Source organism: Macaca fascicularis, chromosome 12 (genome assembly GCF_037993035.2).
Source record: "Macaca fascicularis isolate 582-1 chromosome 12, T2T-MFA8v1.1".
Lineage (NCBI taxonomy): Eukaryota > Metazoa > Chordata > Mammalia > Primates > Cercopithecidae > Macaca > Macaca fascicularis.
Window position 1 is genome coordinate 72,855,750 of NC_088386.1, and position 26,371 is coordinate 72,882,120.

The 26,371-nt window shown below is 40.4% G+C and overlaps 1 protein-coding gene and 1 long non-coding RNA gene across 2 annotated transcripts in view; both read right to left on the bottom strand.

Moving 5' to 3' along the window:
* Positions 1 to 16,294, bottom strand: part of LOC141406945 (uncharacterized) — a 61,687-nt gene extending 45,393 nt beyond the window's left edge. Inside the window, exons 1-2 of the long non-coding RNA XR_012421270.1 lie at positions 16,164 to 16,294; positions 13,343 to 13,433 (exon numbers count right to left, since the gene is read on the bottom strand). This is a non-coding gene — a long non-coding RNA (uncharacterized lncRNA). The remainder of the gene's footprint in view (positions 1 to 13,342; positions 13,434 to 16,163) is intronic.
* Positions 16,295 to 16,336: 42 nt separating this feature from the next.
* Positions 16,337 to 26,371, bottom strand: part of LOC102138754 (NFE2 like bZIP transcription factor 2) — a 52,186-nt gene continuing 42,151 nt past the window's right edge. Inside the window, exons 2-3 of the transcript XR_010579943.2 lie at positions 20,682 to 20,759; positions 16,337 to 16,833 (exon numbers count right to left, since the gene is read on the bottom strand). The gene's annotated coding sequence lies outside the window, so the exon portion shown is untranslated. The remainder of the gene's footprint in view (positions 16,834 to 20,681; positions 20,760 to 26,371) is intronic.

Here is a 26,371-nt window from a genome sequence, read left to right on the forward strand (position 1 = left end):
ATTACTAGGCCTTGCTAACAACTGACATATGAATTAATTACTTTACATCACCACCAAGTTCAATCCCCATACAAGTTTCAAGGAGAACTGCACAGCACTCAAACATAAAGGAAATATTAATGACATAAATGATGGAACACAATCAAGTCTATTATTCATCAGTATGAATGAAAACAAAATACAGTGAGCGATAAAGGCAGACTAGAACTAGAATCATTTGGGTTTACGAAAACCATCTCAAGCCCAAACATGTTCCTGTCCAAAGTCCTTGTCTCATTTCAGGAAACAACCCCATGCCTCATTTGTGAGATTAAAGTCCCATGTTTTCTTTCTTTCCACATGTGGAAGTGGGGTAAAGAGATGTTTTAGCCAAGAAATACATTCTAGACCCAAACACTAGAGATATGATCAATCTCCAGGAATTTTATAAAAAGGTAATGTCATATTTCTGGATAAAAGGGAAAAAATGAGCACAAAAAGGATAAATTAGACCATATATCCAGAGATTAAGGAGAACCTCTGTGTATCCACAGTTTCCCAGCTTATTTAGATTTGTGTTTCTTGTATTGGTGAAATGCCTTTGAAGGGAAAGCATGCTTTTATCTGTGAATAGAGTTTATTAACTAGCTCTGGGAGAACAATTTTGAATGTAAATTCTATTTTGAATTTTTTGACTTAAAAGAGTCATTGTAATCTGAGATGTGACCTATAACTTATCCTTTTAGAAAATAAATTATAGATCTCACAGAAGAGGTATTTAACAACTCATACCTTCACATTTACAGTCAACTTATTTTTGACAAGGGTGCCATGATAATCCAGTGAGGAAGAACTAGCCTTCTCAACAAGTGGTTCTGGATAATTAGATATCACATGGAAAAGAATGAAATTGGATCTTTACCTCACAAAAACATAAAAAATTAACACAAAAAAGATCAAAGACCTAAATGTAAGCACTAAAATGATAAAAATCTAGAAAATATAGACATAACTCTTTATGACCTTGGATTGTGCAATGTTTTTTTGATATGAGTTCAAACGCACAAGCAACAAAAGAAAACATACACATTTATCAAAACGCATAACTTTTATTCTTCAAATGACACCAGCAAGAAACTTACAGAATGTGAGGAAATAGTTGCAAATCACCTATCTAATATGGGATTTATATCTAGAATAAATAAAAATAACTCTTAAAACTCAATAATAAAAAGACAAATAGCCCAAATTAAAAATGGGCCAAGGATCTGAATAGACATTTATATAAAGAAGAGACAATAAGCACATGAAAAGATGCTCCAAATCATTAGCCTTCAAGAAGATGCAAATCCAAATCACAGTGAGAAACTACTTCACACGCACTAGGATGGCAAGAATCAAAAACACAGATAATAAGTGTTGGCGAGGGTGCGGAAAAATTAGAAACTTCATACATTGCTTGTGGGAATGTAAAATGGCACAGTCATTTTGGAAAGCAGTCTGGCAATTTCTCAAAAGTCTAAGCATAAAGTTATCATATGATTCAGTAATTCCTTTCTTAGATATATAACCTAAGAGAAATGAAGGCATACGTCCATGTAAAAACTTGCGTATAAGTGTTCATAGCAGCATTATTCCTAACATCTAAAAAGTAGAAATGGCTCAAATATCCATCAAGTGATGAATGGATAAGTAAAATGTGTTATATTCATACAATGGAATATTATTCAGCAATAAAAAGGAAATATTGAGAAGGCTGCAACATGAATGAACGTTGAAAACATTATGCAAAGTGAAAGAAGACAGTTACAAAGGACATGATTCCATTTATATGTAATATCCAGAATAGGTAAACCTATAGAGACAGAAAATATGTTAGTGGTTGCCTACGGCTGAGGTGGAAGTGTTGAGGGAAAATGGGGAATGGCTGCTAATAGGTACAGGGTTTCTTCTGGGGGTGATTCAAATGTTCTAAAATTGAGTGTAGAGATGGTTGCACACATTTTGTGGATACACTAAAAACTACAGAGTTTTACACTTTATTTTAGCTGAAAAAAATTTTTTGAGACAGTGTCTCACTCTGTCACCCAGGCTGGAGTGCAGTGGCACAATCTTGGCTCACTGCAACCTCTGCCTTCAAAACTCAAGCAATACTCCCACCTCAGCCTCCCAAGTAACTGGGATTACAGCTGCATGCCACCACATCCGGCAAATTTTTGTATTTTTTGTAGAGATGGGGTTTTGTCATGTTGCCCAGTCTGGTCTCGAACTCCTGGGCTCAAGAGATCCACCCCTCCTCAACCTCCCAAAGTGCTGGGATTACAGGTGTGAGTCACCACACCCAGCCGAATTTTATGCTTTAAATGAGTAAATTTTATGATATATGGATATATTTTAATAAACTTCTTATTAAAAATTAGAAGAGACATTTATTACATCCATGTAGAAGCATTTAAGATCCAGTGCATGATTCTCTCTGCTTTCTCTTTCTCTGCCAAGGAAATCATAGAAGCACATATTGATAAGAAGATGTCAAAAAAATCAAAGCAGCTGAAATATGGAGCCAACAAATGGAAGAAAACTGTCCACGGATTCATCCAGACCCAGAGCTGACTTTGTGTAAGAGAGAAATAAAAGTTTGTGTGTTTAACAAACAAGAAACACCACATTTAAATGTCAGTTTGAAAGAGAATTGAGATAGTTCATCTAGTCCAGAGTTTTTCAACCCCTTAGAATGACTGGCATTTTGAGTTGGATAATTCTCTGTTGTGGAGGGCTGTCCTAGGCATTGCAGGATATTTAGCAGTATCCCTGGATCCCCAGTTGTAACAACCAAAAACATCTCCAGACATTACTAAATGTGTACCACATGCCTGTTGAGAACCACTGAACTGGCTGACCTTTCCTAAAGAGTGATCCTTAGAACATTAGTTTTGCCTAATGCTGCAAAAGAAAAAGGTTCCACAGTTTAGTAAGTTTGGAAACAGGAAATGAAATAAATTCTCCCTCTCCACACTCCTGCCCACATTCTATAAAAGGAGAAGCTCAGGAACACAAAAGTGAGATGATTGCCTTGTGTCACTCAACCAATAACCTAATCAGAACTCTTGAGTCAGGAAATGGAGGCTTCTCAAGCCTAGATGAATGTTCTTTCCTGACTCTTTGGAAACTGAACCTCCCACCTCTCAAATCGATATCAACCAAATAAGGCTTCAAGATTTGTTGGCAGATTGTAAACTACTACTAGAAGGGCACTAGCATAGACTCTCCCAAGAGGTTATCCCCCATTTTGAGATTCAGATGTAGCAGAAGGCTTGCCAAGATGCAAATGGATGAGGACTGTGGGACAAGTCAGATGATCTAACAGCTGCCTCCCCTTCCCTTCACTGTGGTTTATGACCAAACATTTTCAGTGTCACCTGATTCTACTCCCTTAATTGAGATCTAGGCTGGGTGTGGTGGCTCACACCTGTAATTCCAATACTTTGGGAGGCTGAGTTGGGAGGATCACTTGAGGCCAGAAGTTCAAGACCAGCCTGGGCAACTTAGTGAGAACCACCATGTCTCCAAAAAAAAAAAAAAAAAAAAAAAAAAAAGATCTATTAATGAGGAAATGAAGATACAGTGTGCAGATCTGTGGGACAAGTCTCAAATCTAGCAGTGGTCAGACTGAATGCATCAGTAACCATCTGGAACGTTGGAACTTCTGAAAAAGTGATGAATAACTGTTAAGCTCTAAAGGGATGTACTGAAGACATGTTTGATGCGTACTTAGCCGATGGGGCTTATACTCAAGGCTCAGCTGCGTACCTTAAATGTCACAATAGAATAAAAACATTCACAATTCTTTTAGAAAATTCAGCTTAAATATAAACATTAATAAAACAGGAAAACTTACTGTCTCAAATGACATGAAGTGATATCAAAAATTGGAAATCCAAAGAGGATTTTTAATGGATTGTTGTTTTTTTACCATCTTCTAATACGGTTTGGACCTATTATGTCAAACAGACTTAGAATAACACTTTTGAAGGGCTATTCTTCACAACAGGTAAATGGTACCTTGTAGGAGCCAGGCCTCTCCCTAACATTTGTGGGGCCAAGGGCAAGAGTACAAACGGAGGCCCATATTCCATGTGTCTAATGATATAAAAGTTATAAGTCAAACTGTTAAATAAAATATGTTCTATTTTCCTACCTTGATAACTCTATCTTCCAAAAGACCTGAAGGTCAGGTTTGAATGTGCAACACTTGGACTCCTTGGAGTTCTGCACCAGGATGGAGAGGCACGGAGAGAGCTGGACTCCAACCTGAAACATTCCCCCTCTCTTCCCATCCTTGACTCTGAATGAGAAGGCCCTCTCATGCATGCATGTAGATGCCCCAGTTGACACATCCATACCCTGTGCATGCCTCTTCAAATAGGCTACCCTTGGCTACCTCTCAGGCTGACCATATACACTAGTGGCATGGTTTGCTCTTGGGAGGATGGGTCTGGAAAAGAAGTCTAGGCAGGCCCTGGAAGTGGGCTTGGGGCATTTGAGCAAGGAATTCTGAGGTGGTCCAAGTTATCCAGAGTGTGGTCCAGAAGGGAGCAATGTGGTAATGTGGTTCTGAGGGCACACATCCCCTAGGTGACACAGTCTCCTCACCCTGTAGTGAGGGGTGCAGCCACGGAGGGTCAAAGCAGGGCCTTCTAAAAGCCTAAAGGCAGTACCAGCAGGAGCTGGTATGTGGAATGTGAGTATTAGCATAAGACATGGAATCCTGGCACACACCTCAGGCCTGCTTCAGCAGGAGGAAGGAGGCCAGATCAAACTTGTCCAGTCAGGGAAGATGGATCATGCTTACTTACCCTGGAGGGGTCACAGAAGTTTATCAATTCCTGGCAAAACAGAACAGCCCAATCTGGGAGAGCCTGCCCAGATCTGAGTGCCAGTTTAGTTAATGATTTAAAGGGGCATTTACCTTTTCACCCTATGGGGAAAGTATTTGGAAGATTCTGGTGTTATTCTGAACTTTCTGTTTGTGCTCCTCCTTATGACCCCTGCTCCCTCCTCCTCCACTGTTCTCACAGTGCCAAGGGCCCATCAGTCCTCACTTGCTTGCCTTCCTCTCAGCCAGTAACCTCCATAAGGATTTCAGCAATAATCCTGATAGGTGCCCTCATGCACTTGGTTCTTCATCCATTCCTGTCTTCCAAATCTCTATCCCTCAGTGAAATCCACCATGTACTTTCTGTTTCTGCTCCCAAGCAAAAGATATTGCTGAAAATTAAATTAAAAATGTAAAAATCTGACCCAAGCCAGTATCAGCTGACTGGTCCCAGCTGAGCCTTTACTACTCCCAGGTAATTCTCTGATTTTTCAAAATTTCCTTCCTTCCATAGTCCTCACTTTTCCTTTTCTAAATCCTTCCTGTTTCCCTCAAGCCCCAGTCCCACCTCTGCATGCAACTTTCTCCTTTTGCTTAATAGAAGAAATCAAGATTCTCCAATGTGGGTGTCCTCTCATTGCTTTTTCTCAACTGAGAAATACTTAAAGATTATATCTCTTTTTCTGTTTCATTTCAGAGAAGGAAGAGTAACTTCTCCTTTCCACAGTTTGTTTTCCTCTTGGGTCCTGCATCCTATGGACTCCTATTTCCTGTAAACATTGCACCATGCATGGCCCCTGCTCTTTTATCCCCACCCACCCCCAGTCTGTCAGCCCCATCCTGGCTCATTTCTGTCCCTGATGAGCCTAGATGCCATTGTCCATCACTTTTAACATTCTTTTCACAAAATCATTCATCATTTCGCCCCTTGATCCTTCTGCCCCATCATCTCAGAAATCCTAAGTCTTGGGTCAACCTACCACCCATTTTCTCAGCTCTTACCATTGGCAGCCCAAGTTTTTAAAGAAAATCACACACAATTATTTCTCTTCTACTTGAGCTCTGGGCTGTCAACCTGCCCCTTTACTCCCATCAACACGCACATACCTAGACAAACACGCACACACCCCACCTGGCTCTTTTGTCAGTAGAGTGGAAAGCAAATTAATGACTGTGGAGATTGACTGACACTGAGAGGGACCCAGGCTCCACATTACACAATTTAAATACTAATGCCCATACCAATTTTGGTGTCTAACCTGTTAGACTCTCAGGTGATTATAATCCTTATACTGGTCTTTCTCTGCTTAATTCTCTTTCATACTTCCCTTGGTAATAACTCTAATCCTGTGAAACTCTCAACCCCTACCCTTTTTTCTCTCCTCTTCTTTTCTTTATTTCTCCTTTTGCATTCACCAAATCTTGACCATGCCCTATATTCCTCTTTCTCTTCTACTCTAATCCAATCGATTCTCACATCCTATCGATCTTCCCTCCCAAACATCTCCTAAACCCACCCCCTCCTCTTCATTTTGTCATTTTCTTTTCCTTTTTTAAAAATTTCTATTTTGTAGAGACAGGGTCTCACTATGTTGCCCAAACTGGTCTTGAACTCCTGGCTTCAAGCAATCCTCCCACCTGGGCCTCCAAAGTCCTGGGATTCAGGTCATTTTGTCATTTTCTTAACTCAGGCCTTCATCATCTCTGCCTGACCTTGTTCAATTGTCTATTAAATGGAACTCCCTGATACTAGCTTCATCTTTCTCCAATTCATCCTCTATAGTCCTCTCAGAGTGATATTGCCTAGAAAAGGGAAGTAGAGGCTAGTTGGGGGTGAGAGAGTGGGAGGAAGGGAGGGTCAAAAGAGAGGAAGACCCAATATCTGGAAACCAAAGAGGAACACTGAGGGGTGAATAGAAATGTCTGCCATTTAAAGCTTCTTTTATGTCTCCTCATAAAATTGTTGGTCAAATCCACATTGCTCACCTCTGCTCTGTGGAGTTGATTTGCTTTTGGGGAAATACAATAAAGTACTAAGTCCTGCTATAAGACAGTGCACATGAAGCCAGCACCTGGCTTGCACATTCAATTTTTCTTCAGTCATTCATTCACTTGTTATTTAACAATATTTATTGAGTACCTATCAGGTGTCAGACACATGCTAGTGCTGGAGAATGAACACTGATCGAGACAGATATTCTTGTCTTAAGAGCATTAATAGTCAAGTGGAAAAACAAACAAAAAGTTAGAATATGATAAGTGCTATGATATGAGAACGTTATGGGTGCACATAGTGGGGACAAATCAAAGTCAGAGGTAGGAGAGAGGTCAAGGAGGACTTAGGAAGAGGTGATGTTTCACCGGAGATCAGAGGATGTGCAGGAATTAGCCAGGTGTAGGGAAAAGTTGAAGAGAATCTTCTAGGAATGTGAGAAAGTCCAGAGGCAACAGAGTATGGTGAACCCACGGAACTGAAAGAAAGGAAATTGTGGCAAATGAGGTGGGAAAGGTCATCTGTAAACAGATCTTAACTTGTAAATCAAGTTTACAAGTTTAGACTTTATCCTAAAGGCAATGGGGAAGCTACAGATGGCTTTAAGCAGGTGAAAACCCTGTTCAGATTTATGATTTGGAAAGAACACATGACAGGATAATATGAGAAGTATTAATGGAATGTATTCTCTCCACTCATTTCTCTACTTGGGCTCTGGGCTGCTCATCTGCTCCTTGCCCCCGCACCCCCAACATACACATACATAGACAAACACGCACACACCCCACCTGACTCTTCTGCCAGGAAAGTGGAAAGCAAATTAATGATTGTGGAGATCGTCTGCTGCTGAGAGAAATCCAGACTCTACATTGCACAATTTAAATACAAAGGGCTCCACACTTTAACTCAGAGATGAAACAATTAAAATGAAACCAACTCATACAAATGTGTAAATGTGAATTGGTTTTTCACCTCTATGCTGTGAGGGGAGAAGAAATGATCTGACATGAAAGCTGATGTGGAGGGCAAAAGGAAGGAATGTTCCTGGATTGCTTCCAGCATTATGGGGGACGTGACTGCTCCTTTGTGAGATGAAGCTACATTGGACCTGCAGGACCACCCAGACAGCCCATCCCCACCCTTCAAAGCCAGCAGGATCCGGTACCCTAGACAGCACACTGGGGCCTGCCTATGCTGAGACAATAGGCAACAATGGCATTAGCGGCTCAGGCTAGCTTTAGAGTCACTCCAGAAATGACTAGATGGACAGCTCCCCCAGAGCCACCTGCTACTCACACATGGACCTCCATCTTCTTCCTCACTTCCCTTGGCTGGTCAGCCCCATGAGCCCCAAGAGTAAGAGGCAAGAACAGGGGAAGGAAGGTTTGAAACTGAATTCTGAACTGAAGTAGTTATGGAATCTCAGTTGACAAATCACTGAATTCATTTAAGATAATCTAGATGAAGTTGTCCACCAGAAGGAAGGTTGGAGGTTCAGATTCTAAAATCGAACTCCAGGAAAAAACATTCCATGACCGCACACATGAGGGTTTGTGGACTCTTGCATCTGTGAGACTCCTTGCTCATTACACTCACATGGCTACTGCATGGTGAATGGTTTGAGAGGAAGACTGGAAACTGGGGTTTAGGTGAGACTGATGAGAGTAGAGGGGAAGGAGACAAGAAAAAAGGTAGGAAAGGTATTCAGGTGGCAGGATCAAGAGCCCTTGGTGATGCAATTGGACATGAGGTATCATGAAGAGAGCAGTAAGGAATGATACACAAATGACTAGCTGCAGCAATGAGTCCACGGCAGTGCTTGCTACCTCCAGGGGGAACTCAGGAGGAGATACACAGATTTGAAGAGAAAATGAGTTCAGTTTGAGTTTAAGATGCCTGTGGAACTTATAGGGTCTGAAGCTCAAGAGAAGGGTTGGAGATGGAGAGAGCTATCTGGGAGCAGGTAGATGGTGCCATAGATACTCAGGAAAGAGAAAGTATCAAAAAGGAGGATATGTTAAATGCTGTCATCAGGTCAAATAAGGAGAGAACTGAAAAGTGCCCCTTGAATTTAGCTACACGGAGATCATGGGTTATTTTGGAGAGAGGAATTTTGGAGAGTGAGTGGGAGGTGAGGAAGTTAAAACAGTGAGTGGACAATTTTTCCAAGAAGTTTAGCTGGCAAGAGAAGAGAGGACAGTAGATGGAAGAGGATGTGGCTTTTTTAGTCTGAGAAGGGAAGAGCCAGTGGAGAGGAAGAGGTTGAATACAAAGGTAGGAGTATGAAGGAATAACTGAGAGAGTGAGGTCAATGAGAAGTCAGAGAGAGATGGAACCCAGAGCATCAGGCCAAGAGATTGGCCTTGGATGGAGGCAGGGGGAGTTTTTCTGTTATAATAAGAGGCAAGGTCAAAAAAATGTGTAAAGATGCAAGTAAGTTTAAAGGTTGTAGGCTCATGCCTGTAATGCCAGCACTTCAGGAGGCCGAGGTGGGTGGATTGCTTGAGCCCAGGAGTTTGAGACCAGCCTGGACAACATGGGAAACCCCATCTCTACAAAAAGTTTGCCAGGCGTGGTGGCATGGGCCTGTAGTCCCAGGTACCCAGGAGGCTGAGGTGGGAGGATCACCTGAACCCAGGAGGTTGAGGCTGCAGTTAGCCATGATCACGCCACTGCACTCCAGCCTGGGTGACAGAGTGAGACCCTGTCTCACACACACACAAAAAAGTGTATAGGTTGTTATGGAAAACTGAGACTGCTCACATCTCATAACATCTACCCCCAACCAACTCTGATATGTGGGGGAAAAAAATCACCAAGTGAGAATGAGAAGGTAGAGAGGCCAACACGTGGAGGCGCAGAAAGAGGCGAATCCTTGAAATAGCCCCTCTGGAGACTGAGAAAATGAGCAGGCCGGAGAATAGAGTAGGACTGCAGGCAGCAGTGAGGTCCCACCTGAGGTTGCTGAGCATAAATTTAAGGTAGCCCCAATCTGTGTGACAGGGTGATTTTTTCCTCCAGTGCCCAACAGCTTAGGTAAAGGAATGGCCAAGACAGACAGCTGGATTCAGGGTACACACTCTAAAATTTGTCAGGCAGATAAAACAGAAGAATAATGAAGTAATGGAGTTGAGAACACTGGTCAGAGGCCAATGTTATCAGCCATGGAGTCCTTCCTCAGTAGAGAAGGAACAGGGGACAGTAAGCAGATTATAGATAAGGGGAAAGGAGAAAGCAGAAAGACTGCAGATCTTAATAAGTTTGGAAAATAAACATGGTGAAAATAACCAAATGAAAAGAACTGGAGGACTTAAAAGTCATGGGTTCAGAGGTGCTGTGGTTTCTTGATGACATGACCTAGGGGTGGCCATGGGATTGAGTGATTGAAGCACAGTGGAGAAGGTAATTGAAATGGAATCAAGAAACTGAGAAGTCAGGTATGTTTCATGGAAATACCTAGATAGCTAAAGAGGGGGAGGGATAACATTAGGAGAAATATCTACTGTAAATGACGAGTTAATGGGTGCAGCACACCAAAGTGGCACATGTATACATATGTAACAAACCTGCGTGTTGTGCACACGTACCCTAGAACTTAAAGTATAATAATAATAATTTAAAAAGGTCATTGAAGAGGCTGGGTGTATCAGGGAGTTAGCTGATGATGGAATGAGATTCCCAAGGTCATAGAGGAAAAGTTTCAGAGGAAAGGGAATGTAAGAGATATAAGAAAAAATTTTTTCCTAATCTCACATACTCAACGAATACAATACTTCTGGTCACCAAAATGTGTGGAGGTTTTCCTCCACCTACAACCAGTTCTTCAGTGGACACAATTATCCTATAATCACTATCTACCTGGAGATAGCATTAGATCCCACAGGCAGAAGGCTCAGTCTCCCAAGATTGCTTCCACTTCAGATGCCAATTCCAATGTTTCAGTATTGTTACCTATACTTCTGACTGACTGGTTATAAATTAGGGGTTCCTATGAGGATTCCACTTCTCGGGTTCAATTAGTTTGTTAGAGCAGCTCACAGAACTCAGGCAATCACTACTTACATTCATCACAAAGCATGTGATGTGGTTTGGATCTGTGTCCCCACCCAAATCTCACATTGAATTGTAATCCTCAGTGTTGGAGATGGGGCCTGGTGGGAGGTGACTGGACCATGGGGTGGATTTCCTCCCTGGTGCTGCTCTTGTGACAGTGAGTGCTTTCAAGATCTGGTTGTTTAAAAGCATCTCCCCACTCTCTCTTCTGCTCTGGCTATGTAAGATGTGTGTGTTTCTTGTCCTTCCACCATAATTGTAAGTTTCCTGAGGCCTCTTCAAAAGCAGAAGCTGCTATGCTTCCTGAACAGCCTGCTGAACTGTGAGCTGATTAAACCTTTTTTTTTTTTTTTTTAAATTATAAATCACCCAGCAGCGAGAAGGGACTAATACAGGATGTTACAAAGGATACAGATGAATAGCCAGATGGAAGAGATGCATAGGGCGAGGGATGGGGGAAGAGGCATGAAGCTTCCCTGCCCTTCATAGACATTCCACCCTCCAGGTACCTCTACATGTTCAGCAACCTGGAAGCTCTCAGAACTCTGTCCTTTGGGTTTTTACAGAAGCTTTATTAGGTAGGCATGATTAATTACATCATTAGCCATTGGTAATCAACTCTACTTTCAGCCCCTCTACCCTCCCTAGAAGTTGGAGGGTAAGGCTGAAAGTCCCATCCCTCTAATCATGCCTTGGTCTTTCTGGTGACCAGCCCCCCTCTTGAAGCTATCTAGGGCTCCCCAGCCACCAATGTCTTATTAGCATACCAAAGACACTCTTATCACTCTGGGGAGTCCAAGGGTTTTAAGAGCTGTGTGCCAGGAACCAGGGGAAGAGACCAAATATATATTTCTTTTCCTTTTTTTTTTTTGAGTCACTCTGTTACCCAGGCTGGAAGCAGTGGCGCAATCTCAGCTCACTGCAACCTCCGCCCCTGGGTTCAAGTGATTCTCCTACCTCAGCCTCTGGAGTAGCTGGGATTACAGGCTCCTGGCACCGCGCCAAGCTAATTTTTGTATTTTTAGTAGAGACAGGGTTTCGCCACGTTGGCCAGGCTGGTCTTGAACTCCTGACCTTGTGATCCACCTGCCTTGGCCTCCCAAAGTGCTGGAATTACAGGCATGAGCCACTGTGCTCGGCCCTAAATATTTATTTCTTGTCACAATATCACAGGGCGGAATGGGAAACCGAGTCTAGTATGAGGATGAGAGTTCATTAAGAGGATAACTCATTGAAAGAACCTCCCCTCTTGGATACACATTAAGGATACTGAGGGTCTGAGGGATGGTGGGTTTAGTAGGCTGCACAGATGCAGAATTAGTGGGAATGGAAGAACATTTAGGTCTCTTAGCCTTCAGCTTTGTCCTGGGTGTGTCATACTTCCAAGGCTCCTGAGTCTCTGGAAGGAGTGGGCTGAGTATTGATTCCAGAGATAGGTTCAGAGCTGAGGGTTGCTGGTCTGCAGCACTGGACTGGCGTAGTCTTTGAGATGAATGCAGGCCTGTCCCAGCTCCTTCACTCTCTCATATGCCATACTGTCTCAGTACCTCTCTGCCTGTTCATTTTAGGGCTTGATTTTGTCTCTAAACTTAGAGTCCAGGAAAAAGTATTCAGTATCCTTAGAGCACTAGGAGTTGTGTTGGCAAAGGCAGATAGCCTGACCCATTATAGTATTAACTAATTTCAACCCACACTAATTATCAAAGGTATTCATTTAAGGAAAGATGTGGTATTTAGAGTAATCTTGTGGAAAAACTGCTTTCATTAAAAAAAAAAAAAAAAAAAAAGGAGCCAGGTACAGTGGCTCACGCCTGTAATCTCAGCACTTTGGGAAGCCAAGGCGGGCAGATCATGAGGTCAGGAGTTTGAGACCAGTCTGACCAACATGGTGAAACCCCATCTCTACTAAAAATACAAAAATTAGCCGGGTGTGGTAGTACGTGCCTGTAATCCCAGCTTCTCAGGAGGCTGAGGCAGGAGAATTGCTTGAACCCAGGAGGTGGAGGTTGCAGTGAGCCAAGATCACACCATTGCACTCCAGCCTGGGTGACAGAGCAAGATTCCATCTCAAAAAAGAAAAAAAAAAAAAAGGATAGAGACAGAATTTAAAAGTTCTCTGACACATCAAATATTGATTTTTTTCTTAAATATGAAAGATTCACCTAGTTTTTTGTTTTGGCCTCGGGTTGGTTTATTTATGTACTATATTTGTTTTTATTCCCATGGTGATTTCTTTCTTTTTTTTTTTTTTTTCCTGAAGTGCAGTGGTGCCATCTTGGCTCACTGCAACCTCGGCCTCCAGGGTTCAAGTGATTCTTGTGCCTCAGCCTCCCCGAGTAGCTAGGATTACAGGAGCACACCACCACGTCTCGCTAATTTTTTGTATTTTTAGTAGAGACAGGGTTTCACCATGTTGGCTAAGCTGGTCTTGAACTCCTCACCTCAAATGATCCGCCCACCTCGGCCTTCCAAAGTGCTGGGATTAAAGGGGTGAGCCACCGCTACCAGTCCCATGGCGATGTTTTGCTGTTGCTGCTTAAAAGACACAGGTCACCTTTTAGCTTCTGTCCAGTTCACTACACATGAACAATTTAGTTTTCTTTAGAACACTCTTGAGCCCTTGAAATGTCATACATAAGGGGCCAGCTTTCTTATGTTTTCCCTGTCAGCAGATTTTGTTAAGAACATCTTGCTGGTAGACCCCATCTTATTAATGATGAGATTCAATGAACTCCTGAAGGGTAAGGTTTTTTTTTTTTTAAAAAGATCTTTTGATGGGGTTTGATGTAAACCTCAAAGGTCTTCTCTTTATGTCTGTTCTACTCCTTTTCTCTTGCATTATTAATTCTCCCATAAATTGCATACTTCTAATGAAGTGTTACCTTCATGCTGACTTCCTAAGTTTCAGGGCAGCATTTGGTGACATAGGGATCATTTTACAGCAGTGTCACAGCATCAGTTGACAAGAAGGTCAGTAAATAGCATTGCTACGGATCTTAAATGAATCCAACACTTATAGCAAACCAGGTGGCGTGGAGTTTGGCTGTATCAGATGTGCAGGGTAATGATGCAAATGACCATGCTTACAAGACCTCTCTGCATGACTTAGGAACAATGCCTACATTATCTTTAAGATACAGAAAACACAAGTAACATGTAAGAGACGCTGTTAAGAGTCAGTTCCCTTGTTCGCTAATATCAGTGTGTCGTTAGTCATTCTTTGTATTCTCATGTGACTGATTAAATCTATTTGGGAAAAAGTGTCAGCCATCGTATCTTAGATTCTGTTTCTTAAAAAAAAAAACAAAACAAAATGAAGGGTGAGTTGGGGGAGGGCTGTTGATGGCAGTTTGCTGCTGCTAAGTCCGGCCTGCTGTTTCTGGCATTTTTTCATCTGTGCTGCCATCTAGAGAGGAGAATTAAGAACACACAAAAATAAAGCCCCAAGATGGAGTTCAGAGAAAGTGGATATTTATTTGTAGAAAACTGGAAGAAACATTATGAGATTTGGGACTATAATTTTATGTTTTTCGCTTCTTTCTCTCTGTCCCTCCAAGATCCAAAACAGGACTTGGATATCTGTTTCTCAGTTTTTATGAGGACATTCCAGGCATTGCTGGGAAGCCATTTCCTGGATTTGAACTGACTTCTTAAACATACCTAAAATTCAATTGTATAAACTTTCTGGGACCGCTAAATTGTCAGGAAGTGGTCTCACTTTTCTATAGTTAAAACATTGCTGGAAATACTCACATTCCCAGACCTGTAGGATTTGGAAATAAAATGGCAGCTTTTTGTATGTGAATGAACAAGAGAAAGAAGTCCTTTCAACACAGTGGAGCAGTTCCCTGAAGTCTGTGCCTTCCACAGAATCTACCAGATCTGCAGGATGTTTATAGGTGAAATGTTGGTCAAATGAATTTGGGGACTGCAAGGTAAAACAATGTTAAGCAGTTTTTATAGGCTTTAATTTACCAGTATGCACCGCCAACTTGCAAGAGAGGAAAATGCTGGGCAAGCTTTCCCAAACTTGTTTGACCTTTAAACCCTGGGCTTTTCATAGACCTGGTGGTGTGTGGCACTTACATTCGGAGCTATTACAACAGGGAAAGGACGTTAGCCTGCTGCATGCACACCATGCACAAACACCAGTCCTCACTGACCCCATCCTATTCCTTCTCTCTGTGTCTCAATATTTTTGAAGTTTTGTTTTGGTTTGAGTAGAGATTGGGGAATTTAACTACTTTTTTTCCTCTAGCAGGATTGTAACAGGAGTAGGATCTGTTTGATACTTGCTACTCTCAGGTAAAACAAAGTAAGTTTACCTACAACATATGCTAAAATTTCTCTCTCAGCTTACATGTCAAAAAGCACATAGAAAGATAGTCTTTTTACTCAGCACACATTTAGTGTGCTCTAATTCTGTGTGAGGTACCACTGGGAGGGGAGAACAGAGGGAAATAAAATATGATCCTTGACTTAGTCAAATCATTAAATAGATGGAGTGATAAGTTTATACACAGATTACTACAAGATCCCTTATACAGACAAATAATGGTCATACTAGATTTAGTCACCATAATTGAAATAATAGGGCTTAGTTTATGTGGAGCAAGGCCATGGAAACTATCCATGGAAAAAGAAACTAACAGCCTTACAGAAACTCTGTTGGAGTGGCATCCATTGTTAGAGCATCTCACCTTATTTTAAAACAGGAAAAAGTCAATGGCAAAGAATATCTGTCTGTATTAATGCTGGAAAGTGACATTCTTGATGAAACTAAGTGAACAATATTAATAATGCTTCTCTTTTGATAATTTTTCTGCATTTTAGGAGATGGACCATAGAATTCATATTTTTGACTCAAAAAGTAATGTCTCTATTTAGGTATTAATAAGGATATGATCCCTTACAAGGGATACATATTATTTCCACTTCATGAAAGCAACAGGGGCTCAGAGAATTCGTTTGTTTAATAGCTTGTAAAGGGCAGGCTTGGAATTCAAATCCAGTTCTATCTGGCCCCAAATTGTTATTTGTGTTTCCCTTTTTGTGGGGCAGAGTAATTTTAGAAAATGTTTGCATACTCTCTGATTTCTATAGCCTAAAAATATGATGCCAAAGCAAAATGAGGTAAACAGCTTTCCTGAGCGTTAGAGAATTACACATACACAAATAGGAGACTGCAAGCTTTGTGAGAGCAGAAACCTCAAGGTCATATCTCTTCTCTTTGCCACACTAAGCCCAGCGCTTAGCACACACCTGGCATATAGATCCTCAATAAAGATTTGCTCAATGATGCGCATATGAATGACAGTGTTTGGGATTAGGTGGTAGGCACTCATGAAAACTTTCCATATCTTCTTGTATTTTTTGCAAGATAGCTCACAGTTGAATCCGCAAAGGAGAAATAAGATAAAGGTTAATACAGGCCATTTGAAAGTATGCCTTACCTCTTTATGAAATGGTTTGAATCTGATCAAGGGCAATTTTCACATTTGTGATTGTACTTTCCAGTTAAAACTCATAATTAATTAATCATATTGTGAGTCAATTTGTGGATGATTGAGAACCTTCCCCTGCATAGTTGTTTGGTCATTTCCCAACAAATTCTTTCCCTGAAAATGGCTAAAAAAATTAGCTTGAAGTAAAACTAGATTTGAAGGCAATGACTAAATCTTCTTTATATCTGTATTCCTAGAATCTTGCTTTATAATAGGAGCACAATATATTTTGAAAAAGAAGGAAGAAAAAAGAAATCAAGGGTAGCAAAAAGGAAGAAAAATGAGAGTTAGGAATCTTGGATTTTAGCCTTGGGTTGACAATGTGAACTTGGGCCAGTCATTTCTTCATTTTGTTTCTAAATTTCCCTTTTTGGAAGCCAGAGGTGTTGACCTAGTTGACCACTGAGGCACCTCCAGATTCTAATTGCCTGTGGAAGAAAGAGACTGGGGTCATTCTTGGTATAAACATGCCCATGTTTCCTTGTGTCCACTAGGGGGCACTGTAGTACTAGTGCAGTGGCCTCCCATCTTCCAATTTATTCAATTCTGTTGACAGTTCTTTTCCTGTTTTAGTCCCCTGGAAAACATTCTTTAACCTTCAAACTCAAATTTACACTACCAAGTATGAGATTTAATTTGGTACGGAAAGCTGGATAAACATAGGAAGAATGTAGTTCAATGATTAAAAGAGAAATTAGGGTTGGGCGCGGTGGCTCAAGCCTGTAATCCCAGCACTTTGGGAGGCCGAGGCGGGCGGATCACGAGGTCAGGAGATCGAGACCATCCTGGCTAACATGGTGAAACCCCGTCTCTACTAAAAAATACAAAAAACTAGCCGGGCGAGGTGGCGGGCGCCTGTAGTCCCAGCTACTCGGGAGGCTGAGGCAGGAGAATGGCGTGAACCCGGGAGGCGGAGCTTGCAGTGAGCCGAGATCGCGCCACTGCACTCGAGCCTGGGCGACAGAGTGAGACTCCGTCAAAAATAAATAAATAAATAAATAAAATAAAATAAAAGAGAAATTAGAATCACAGAGCTATTTGCATAGTTAGGTTATAGGATGTTAAGATTTTCTGTGGTCCAAAAGGGGGGCTTTGAAACTCTTTTAAAGAAAACAAAGTGAAAAAATTGTAATTCCCAGAATAACAAAAACATAAACTTAATAAGTATGTCAAATCTATGTGAAGACAACTATAAAATTGCCAAGGCTTAAATAGAGATATACTATGTTCTTGGATAAGAAGACTTGGCATTTTAAAAATTTAAAATTATTCCCCAAATATATTCATAAATATAATACAATTCCAATGGAAATGCCAATGGAATATTTTTTTGAAACTTTACAGAAGAGTTCTGAAATTCATTGAGAAAAATTAAACTGAAAAGAGTTAAGAAAGAAAGACAACCATTTGAGAGGAAGGAGGATTTGAACTGCCAGATTTTTTTTAAAGATAAAACAACTGAAATTAAAACAGTAGCATAATGACAGCAAAATAAACAAACAAACCAATAAAACAGCGAGTCCAGAAACAAACCCAAGGATGGTGTCCTGGATGTGTTTGTTTGTCTGGTGTTTGTGTGCTTTGGTATTTGGCATCTCAACACTTTTCCTGTTATAGAAACTGAAAAAAGGCATATCTTCCTCTTCTAGACAGCAAGAACATCAGCACATAACTGGTTTGTCCAGTGGGATTCCCATACTGAATCCAGAAGGAGTGATGCAAAGATGCAGAGACCATCAAGCTATCCACCAAGACAGTGATGAGGTCAGTAATTCAGGAGAAGAGAATGTCTGGTGGTGGCACTGTCCTTAGTTTCTATTTAGGCTCTTCCTATAACAGTTCTGCACCAAGTTCTGGCAGCATTCTAATCAGACTGTTCCTACAGTGGTCCTTGGCTGGTTCATCTGCTGCCAGCCTCCTTTGGCTCCTGTCTGATTCCTGAGACTGATTTTTAACTTTCCCATAGAATTTTGTATATAGATACTGTTACTCTTTCAATAAATTCCATTATACTTAAATCTACCTAAAATTGGTTACTAATGCTTGCAAATAGGAATTCTGACTTGTACAGAAACTGGTAATGGGGATTCAGTTACAAACAGCAGACTTTCAGGGAAATCAGGAGAATCTGGGTATGCAGACTCATTGTGTTTGAAGATAATAAAAACCAATTAATATTCAAAGATGAGACTCTGGAAACCCACAGCCTGTAGTAGTAAAATAGCTAATGAAATTAATGCCTGTGAGGATTAGGATTGAGTTGGGTATTAAAGACAAGACCGTGGGGGACAGAATTGCTGTTTTCACAGAACAGTATGAAGGAAATGAGGAATTCAAGAGCTGGGTGCTAAGGCTAGCTGTTTCATTTGAAGACATTAACAAATGAAAATCTCTAAATTCTCATCTTAAAACATGAACTGAAACCCAAGTGTGAATTTGTTAAAAGAAACTTATAGCCCCAGGATGGAGATAGCTATAAACCAATATTTGTTCTTGTCGATTGCTGATTTGCAAATCAGTCAAATTCACCTTCTTACCTGGGGTCTTAGAAGAGCATGTGTTAAAGTGCTGATTCCGAAAGAGTAAGATCTTTAAAGTTAAAATGCTATATAGGGGAGAATTTGAAGAATGCAGAGACTCCTTGCCCCCAAACTCAGCCTTCTTTGCAGCTGAAGCTTTTATGTATAAAGCTATTTCTCCTTTGTTTGAAGAGGCTGAAATTCCCTAGTTTGAGGGAGTTACCTTATAAGAGGTTCTCTTATATCCTACTGTTACTCTGCACTATCTCCAGATCTGCAATGAGTCAAATTTGCTGGGTGCGGTGGCTCACACCTGTAATCCCAGCACTTTGGGAGGCTGAGGTGGGCGGATCACCTGAGGTCAGGAGTTTGAGACCAGCCTGGCCAATATGGCGAAACCCTGTCTCTACTAAAAAATACAAAAATTAGCCAGGGATGATGGCGGGTGCCTGTAATCCCAGCTACTCGCAAGGCTGAGGCAGGGATAATTGCTTGAACCCAGGAGGTGGAGGTTGTGGTGAGCCAAGATCACACCACTGTACTCCAGCCTGGGCGATAGAGCAAGACTGTGTCCCCCACCCCAACCCCCCAGAAAATTCTAGTGTGCTTCAAGAGGCCAGTTTACAAAGTGAAGCTTAGTAAGCTATGTCTCAAGCAACAAAGGAATGGAAGAACTTTGCTAATTAATCTGTGGGATGTGAGTTAGAATAGATTTTAAGAATGTTGAATGAAGAAGAGGACACAATTTGAGATTGGGTTGAATTTACTAATAGGGCTTACAAGAGATTCTGGATTATTCTAGTTTGAAAAGCTAGGAATAATTCTGTTTGCTCTGCTAAATGTTCATCGAAATTTAGACTGAGGGGTGAGTCATACAAAATAAAGTTGAGATGCAAATCTCTTAGGTAAAATGTAAAGGAACAAATTTTTAAATTTTAGGAGACAGGAATGCTGGATTAGATTTGTCATATCTGACCCAACCACCCACCTCAATTGTGTCTTCCAAAAACAGATCTAGCCAAGTGCAGTGGTTCACACCTGTCCCAGCTACTTGGGAGGCTGAAGTGGGAGGATCACTTCACCCAGGAGTTTCAGGCCAGCCTGGGCAACCTATCGAGACCCTGTCTCTAATTAAAATAAAAATGATAAAAAGGTCCAGAAAACACTCTTTACAAAGGCCTTGAGAAACAAATCTATGAGGGAAGGGTCAGCATATTTGAAACGTGATTTAGAGAACGTTTCATGTAGACCAGTGATGATGCTGAAAAGAGGTTACAGTTGAATTTGGTTTACTGAGTTTCAGAGGGATGGCAGGATCCCAGAGCGACATGGTCTAGATAGCACATTTGCATGGGGCTAAGTTGAAAGGTAGTAGGGTCAGTGTGAAAATCAGAATGCTCTGACTTATGGATTCATGGGAGGTGACTAACTGATCATGGAGTCCCCAGGACTGAAATAAATAAGAAGTCACTAAGGTCCTACTTGATTTGTATAGCAAACAAGCAAACAAACAAAAAACCTTCATGTCTAGAAAAGAGAGACAGTATCCAATTTCCAGATATGAATCAGTTCTCAGACACAGTTAAAGGAAATCTGAGTACCCTTGAGGAAGTGCCTACTTGAATCTACCTCCTGGAATACAAAGGGACTTGTGGCCATTTATTAGAACAGTTGTGAATGATGAAGCAGAAACAGTTCACTTTCATCTGGTACAGACAAGAATATAGCTTTGCCTTCTTGCCACAGGATTACATCACCTTTTGGACCCTGGGTCACAATGAAGTCAGCAGAAAGCTTCTTATTTCCTCATCTCACATGGTATCAGACTATTCATCCTATACAGGTGGGGACAAAAGAGTAGAAAGCAATAAATTCCTTGGACACCTTGAAAAAGACACGTGAGAGCTTGAGTGGGAATTTTTCAAGGGTCCAGTGGTCTACAGAATATGTTTGGCTGTAATTCTAAAGTGAGAGATAAACTGTTGTACCTGAGCTCCTTACCAATGTGAAGAGGCACTATTTTGATGGACCTCTTTGGATTTTAGAGGCTTGCTACTAAGTCCCAGTGGAACACCTAAGCCTGAGACACCAAGTGACTTTGCAGTCATAATTGCCTATCAGGATCCAGGTGTTAATTCAGGCTCATAACTCACTAGGCCTGGATAGTCCTGAGGATGAGTGAGTTTAGTGAGCACGTTGCTTGTATTCTCCTGCTGCTTACGTCTGTCACACTGCTGTCCCTCCCTAGCTTACGTGTGTCTCATGGGGTATTCACTATGTCTAATTGGTTTGAGAGGAAAAAATTAAAATCTTGGTTTACAGATCCTTTTTTCTTGGTTTGAAGTGGGTTGCTTTAGCATTTACAGCTCGCTCCAAGACCCAGAAAGACCAGGGGAAAGGACGAGCCTTGGCCGGGCACGGTGGCTCATGCCTGTAATCCCAGCACTTTGGGAGGCTAAGATAAGAAGACTGATTGAGGCCAGGAGTTTGAGACCAGCCTGGTCAAAACAGCGAGATCCCATCTCAATCTATAAAACAAAAAATAAAAAGAAAAAAAAGGGGTAATCCTCAAAATGGGCAGAAATTGAAATAATATGTATCTCATTGTTCAGTTTGCCTGGAATTAGCAGTGGCTAATAGTTTGGTAACTTGACCAGTGACTTGGAAGGGTTAAGATTGGTCACAAGGAAGTCTGAGTAAAAAGTACATGAAAGGACCTCTAGAAATAGGCCAGAAGATGTGAACATTATACCTCATATTATCATTGAAAAGGAAAGTAGATATGATCAAATTATCTAGTTATCATGTTTAAAATTTTAATTAGCTCTGGAACTTACACTGAAGATTAATATGTATATCCAATAAACTTGATCCAGCAGTGGTTGAATCTGCCAGTGTGTGTGTGTATGTGCGTATGTGTGTGTGTGCATGAAAAATTCCTCCTAAATCCTTCCTCACTCTCACTCTTCCCGTATAAACCCTTACGTTCCCCTGAGTATGGTTTAAAAGCCACTGAACTAGTTCAATCTCACTTTAGAGAATAAGAAAATATCCAAAAAATTGACTTGATCTGTCTCAGGCCATATAGTGTCTACCAGAATAAAGGCTCAAATTCTCCTCTTAAACTGGCGCTCTCTCCAAAATAGTACGTGACTTCTGTAATTGAGAATAAATTCAATATAATGGCAACTCCACTCTTCCCTATTATCTAATCCATTACTCATCATGACAGAAAAGTATCACCATTTTCCATTCCTCAAAGCATGGAAAACTGAATGGCAGGATAGATGCCTGAAGGAAAAAAGATTAAATATTATAATGCATATTTGTAATTTCCTTCATATTACCTTTCTCCCTTAGACTTGGAGTGGCCTTCCATCTATAAGTGGCAAACAGTGTAAAGGACATTGTATTCGTTGTTAAATTAAGGGACAGGCAGCTTAAATCTTTGAAAGATGTCTCCAGTTGTGACTCGTATCTAAGGTTGCACTGTCTAATACAGTAGTTACTAGTCACATGTGGTGATCAAGTTGAAATCTGGCTAGTCTGAATTAAGATATGCTGTAAGTCTTCAAAATCTGGTGTAAATTTACCAGATTTTGGTGTAAATATACACCAGACATAGATATATAGCTGGTATATATTTAGATACCAGATATATATCTGGTATATAGATATAGACATACGGATATATATCTGGTGTATATTTAGAAGACAGTATGAAAAGAGAATGTAAACTATTTAATTAGTAATATTTAAATATTGATTACATGTTAATCACATTAAACAATTTTGGTTAAAGAAAATACAGTATTAAAATTAATTTCATAAAGAAGCCAATCTGAGAAGGGTGTACACACTGTGTGATTCCACCCATATGAAATTCTGGAGAAGGCAAAACTCTGGAGACAGTAAAAAGATCAGTGGTTGCCTGGGATTAGGGTGGAGGGAGGGATGAACCGGTGGAGCACAGAGGATTTTTACGGCAGTGAAACTACTCTGTGTGATACTATAGGTCATAAAGTTCTCCAGACTCATAGAATGCACAACGCCAAGAGTGAACCCTAAAGTAAACTGTGGACTTTGAGTGTTCCAATGTAGGCTCATCAGTTATAAAACATGTACCACTCTGGTGGGGGATATTGATAATGGGGTAGGCTATGCATGTGTGGGGGCAAGGGGTATATGAGAAGTCTCTGTACATTCCTCTTAATTTTGCTGTGAACCTAAAATTGCTCTAAAAATAAAGTTTTTTTAAAAGTCTATTAAAATGTATTTTACATGTTTCTTTTTACTTTAAAAAAATATGGCTATTAGAAAATTTAAAATCACAAATGTGGCTTGCTTTATATTTTTATTGGTCAGTGCTGATATAAGGGATTTAGCAAAAGAATGGAAACCAAATCAAGCAGAATTTGGCCAGTGTTTCCTGTAGCTCATTAGTGTTGTCAGAATTATAAAGTTGTTAGGTACTCACACAAGTGTATGTGAGCTACTAAGCTTTCAATTTTGGCAAAGTCACCATCTGCAAATCGCAATTTCACACTTTCCAAAAAATATTGGAATGATAGTGAGCTAGTCCTCAAGGATAAGGACTATGTCTAGTTTTGTTTTTAACACAGAACAAGTTACATTGCTGGCATTTGATAATTTTGCTTTAAAAATCAGGTGGACTAGAGCTTTTAGTTCTTCAGGGAAGGTACAGGGAAAGTGGCCCTCTGGTGAATTGCTTTGAACACAGAAATATTTACTTTGAAATTGTGAGCCTCGCATTACTTTATCATATCTATCCAATTTTATTTCACTATAAAATTTTAATTCCTCTGCCCTTAATCATGAAAGTAGAGGAAGGCAGAGTAGACAATGAGTTAATGGTATTCTCTATATGCGATATACAGAATTTTAAGGTGGCTATAATTATGTTTAATTCTATTCATTAAATCAAAGATTTCTCCCAGACCAGTATATACCAGCATGTGACAGAAATCACAGTTAATGCCTTCCTCATCAGAGACCAAGTAGGACTCCTAACTTCCAGAATGTAATGATTACTTTGGCATCCTACATTATGCAGCAAATCCAATAAAGTACAAACAACCTGCCAAGATATAATGTGAGTGCTACAATGGGACATCATACATTTTAGCTCCATACCTGCTAGAAGTATCATAAAAGTGAGTGGTGATACTCAGAATAGTGTCTTCTCAAATCTGTTCCTCCTTTTCCTGTGTTGATGGCATCCCCATCTAATCATAGTCCTATATTTCCTCATTTTCATCCCCTGTGTCCAAGTGGTCATTCAGTAGTACCAATTCTACCTTTCAAATGTCTCTTGAATCCTTCCATTTCCCAACAATTTTCAGCGTAACTTTCCTAGGTGATTCTCTCATCAACCCTGCCTTGGACACCTGTAATACTCTTCATGTAATTAGGTTTCCAGCACAAGCACCTATTAAGCTGTTTTCATTTTCCCCCCATTTTATTGAGGCTCCAAATTGCCAGCAGAATTATTTATCTAAACCTATCCTTCCCCTGCTTGAAAATTTGCCAAATGGATCCCCATTACCTGCAGGATAAAGTCTAAACTTCACATGACATTTAAGGCCCTATATATTGTAATCTCAATTTACCTTTCCGAACTTACCTCCCACCTGTCTTACCACACCCTAGACCCTGAACATCCAAGTTTTTTTTTTTAATCACATAATCAAAAATCCATGAACATTCCAAATTTTTAAAATTTGGTAGTAGTGAGGGACTTGAAAAGATTTGTATACAGTAAAATGAACATGCCTCAAATATAAATCTATTACTTGTAGAAAATTTATTCTATGCATTTCCTTTTGTCAATGAAGTGGTAATTCTTTTGATAGCAAGTGATAGAAACCTAATTTGAATTTCTTTGATAAAAATGAGAAATTATTGGCTTATGGGTTCCAAAGAAGGGTTATAAAGCCAAACAAATTGATGAGCAGAACTATAGTTCTACCTCAGAAACCCCACTGCCATCAAATTTCCCTTTGACAACTGGCTTGGCCCTTCTCTGCATATCAGCTTCATTTGCTCTCACTGCTGACAGAATCTGCCCAAAGCAGAAAACATGGTTACCAACAGCTATTTGGGTCAGAGTCCTTTAAGAACCATGTGGCTGTCTCTCTTTCTTCATTCCAGTTTGAAAAATCCAGAGGAAGGCCTCTTATTGTACTGGCTTAGATCAGGTGCACCTATCCCTGATTTATCAAGTGTGGCCAGGAAAGTAGGATCATGTAAACACAGAAAAGTTCTGGCTGTAGCCATGTGGATGGTGGTGGGAGATGAGGATATACTCTTTAGGAAAGAGTGCTATTAGTGAAGGCAATCGCACAGATACCTGCCAGAGCAAGTAATTCTTAAGAATTTTAGTGGAATTAAATCAGAAGAGCTGAAAGTTATATAATTAATTACATTTAAATTATATATTTAATTATATTTAACTTCATTTATAATTACTAATTGATCCAGGTCTGCTAGCACTGTAGCTGGCCCCACCACAATAGATTTTTAGACTTGTTTGGCCTACAAGTTTGTACTCATAATTTGCTTATTCTTATTTTTTGTTAGTTTTGTTTTAGGTATCTAATTATATTTGTTCTAAATACTAATAATTTCGTCTCCTAATAGTCGTAACTCATATTTCTATTTTGTTGTTTATTTTACTTGCCAGAACTTCCAGAATTATAGGAAATAATCATTTGTGTTATTGTAAAGTTTATGTGTGTGTGTTTATGTATATAAAGACTACTAGTGTAAGGAAGCAGGAAAAGGGTATCTCCATTAAGTGACTATTTACATTCCTGTTGGAGCTAGAAAGGAACTTAAAAGACACCAGGGTTTGTAACAAGTCAGTATGCAGAGGATGGTATTCCCAGTGTTTGAAACAGGCCGGGTGTGGTGACTCATGCCTATAATCCCAGCACTTTCGGGGGCCAAGGCAGGAAGATCACTTGAGGCCAGGAGTTCAGGATCAGTCTGGGCAACAGGGTGAACTACGAAAAATTAGCCAGGCGTGGTGGTGCATGCCTGTAGTCCCAGCTACTGGGAGGCTGAGGTGGAGCCCAGGAAGTTGAGGCTGCAGTGAACTATGTTCACACTGCACTCCAGCCTGGGTGACAGAGCAGAGACACCGTTACAAAACAAAACAAAACAAAACACTGAAACAATGTTGGGTTGTTAAACAACATATAGGTTGGTGAACTACTGCTGCCCTGAGATATCACCCTTTCCCACCCCTCATCCTTATGGGCCAATAACTAAAGGGTTAGATCATAGCAGGGGGCTGTCCATTCTGATTGGTTTCAACTGTTTTAATATTTTGATTATCAGTGATATTAGAACCCAGTAATTTGACTGTATACTCCTAGCGGAATATACTACCTTGGGATACACACACACACAAAACAACTGCAAA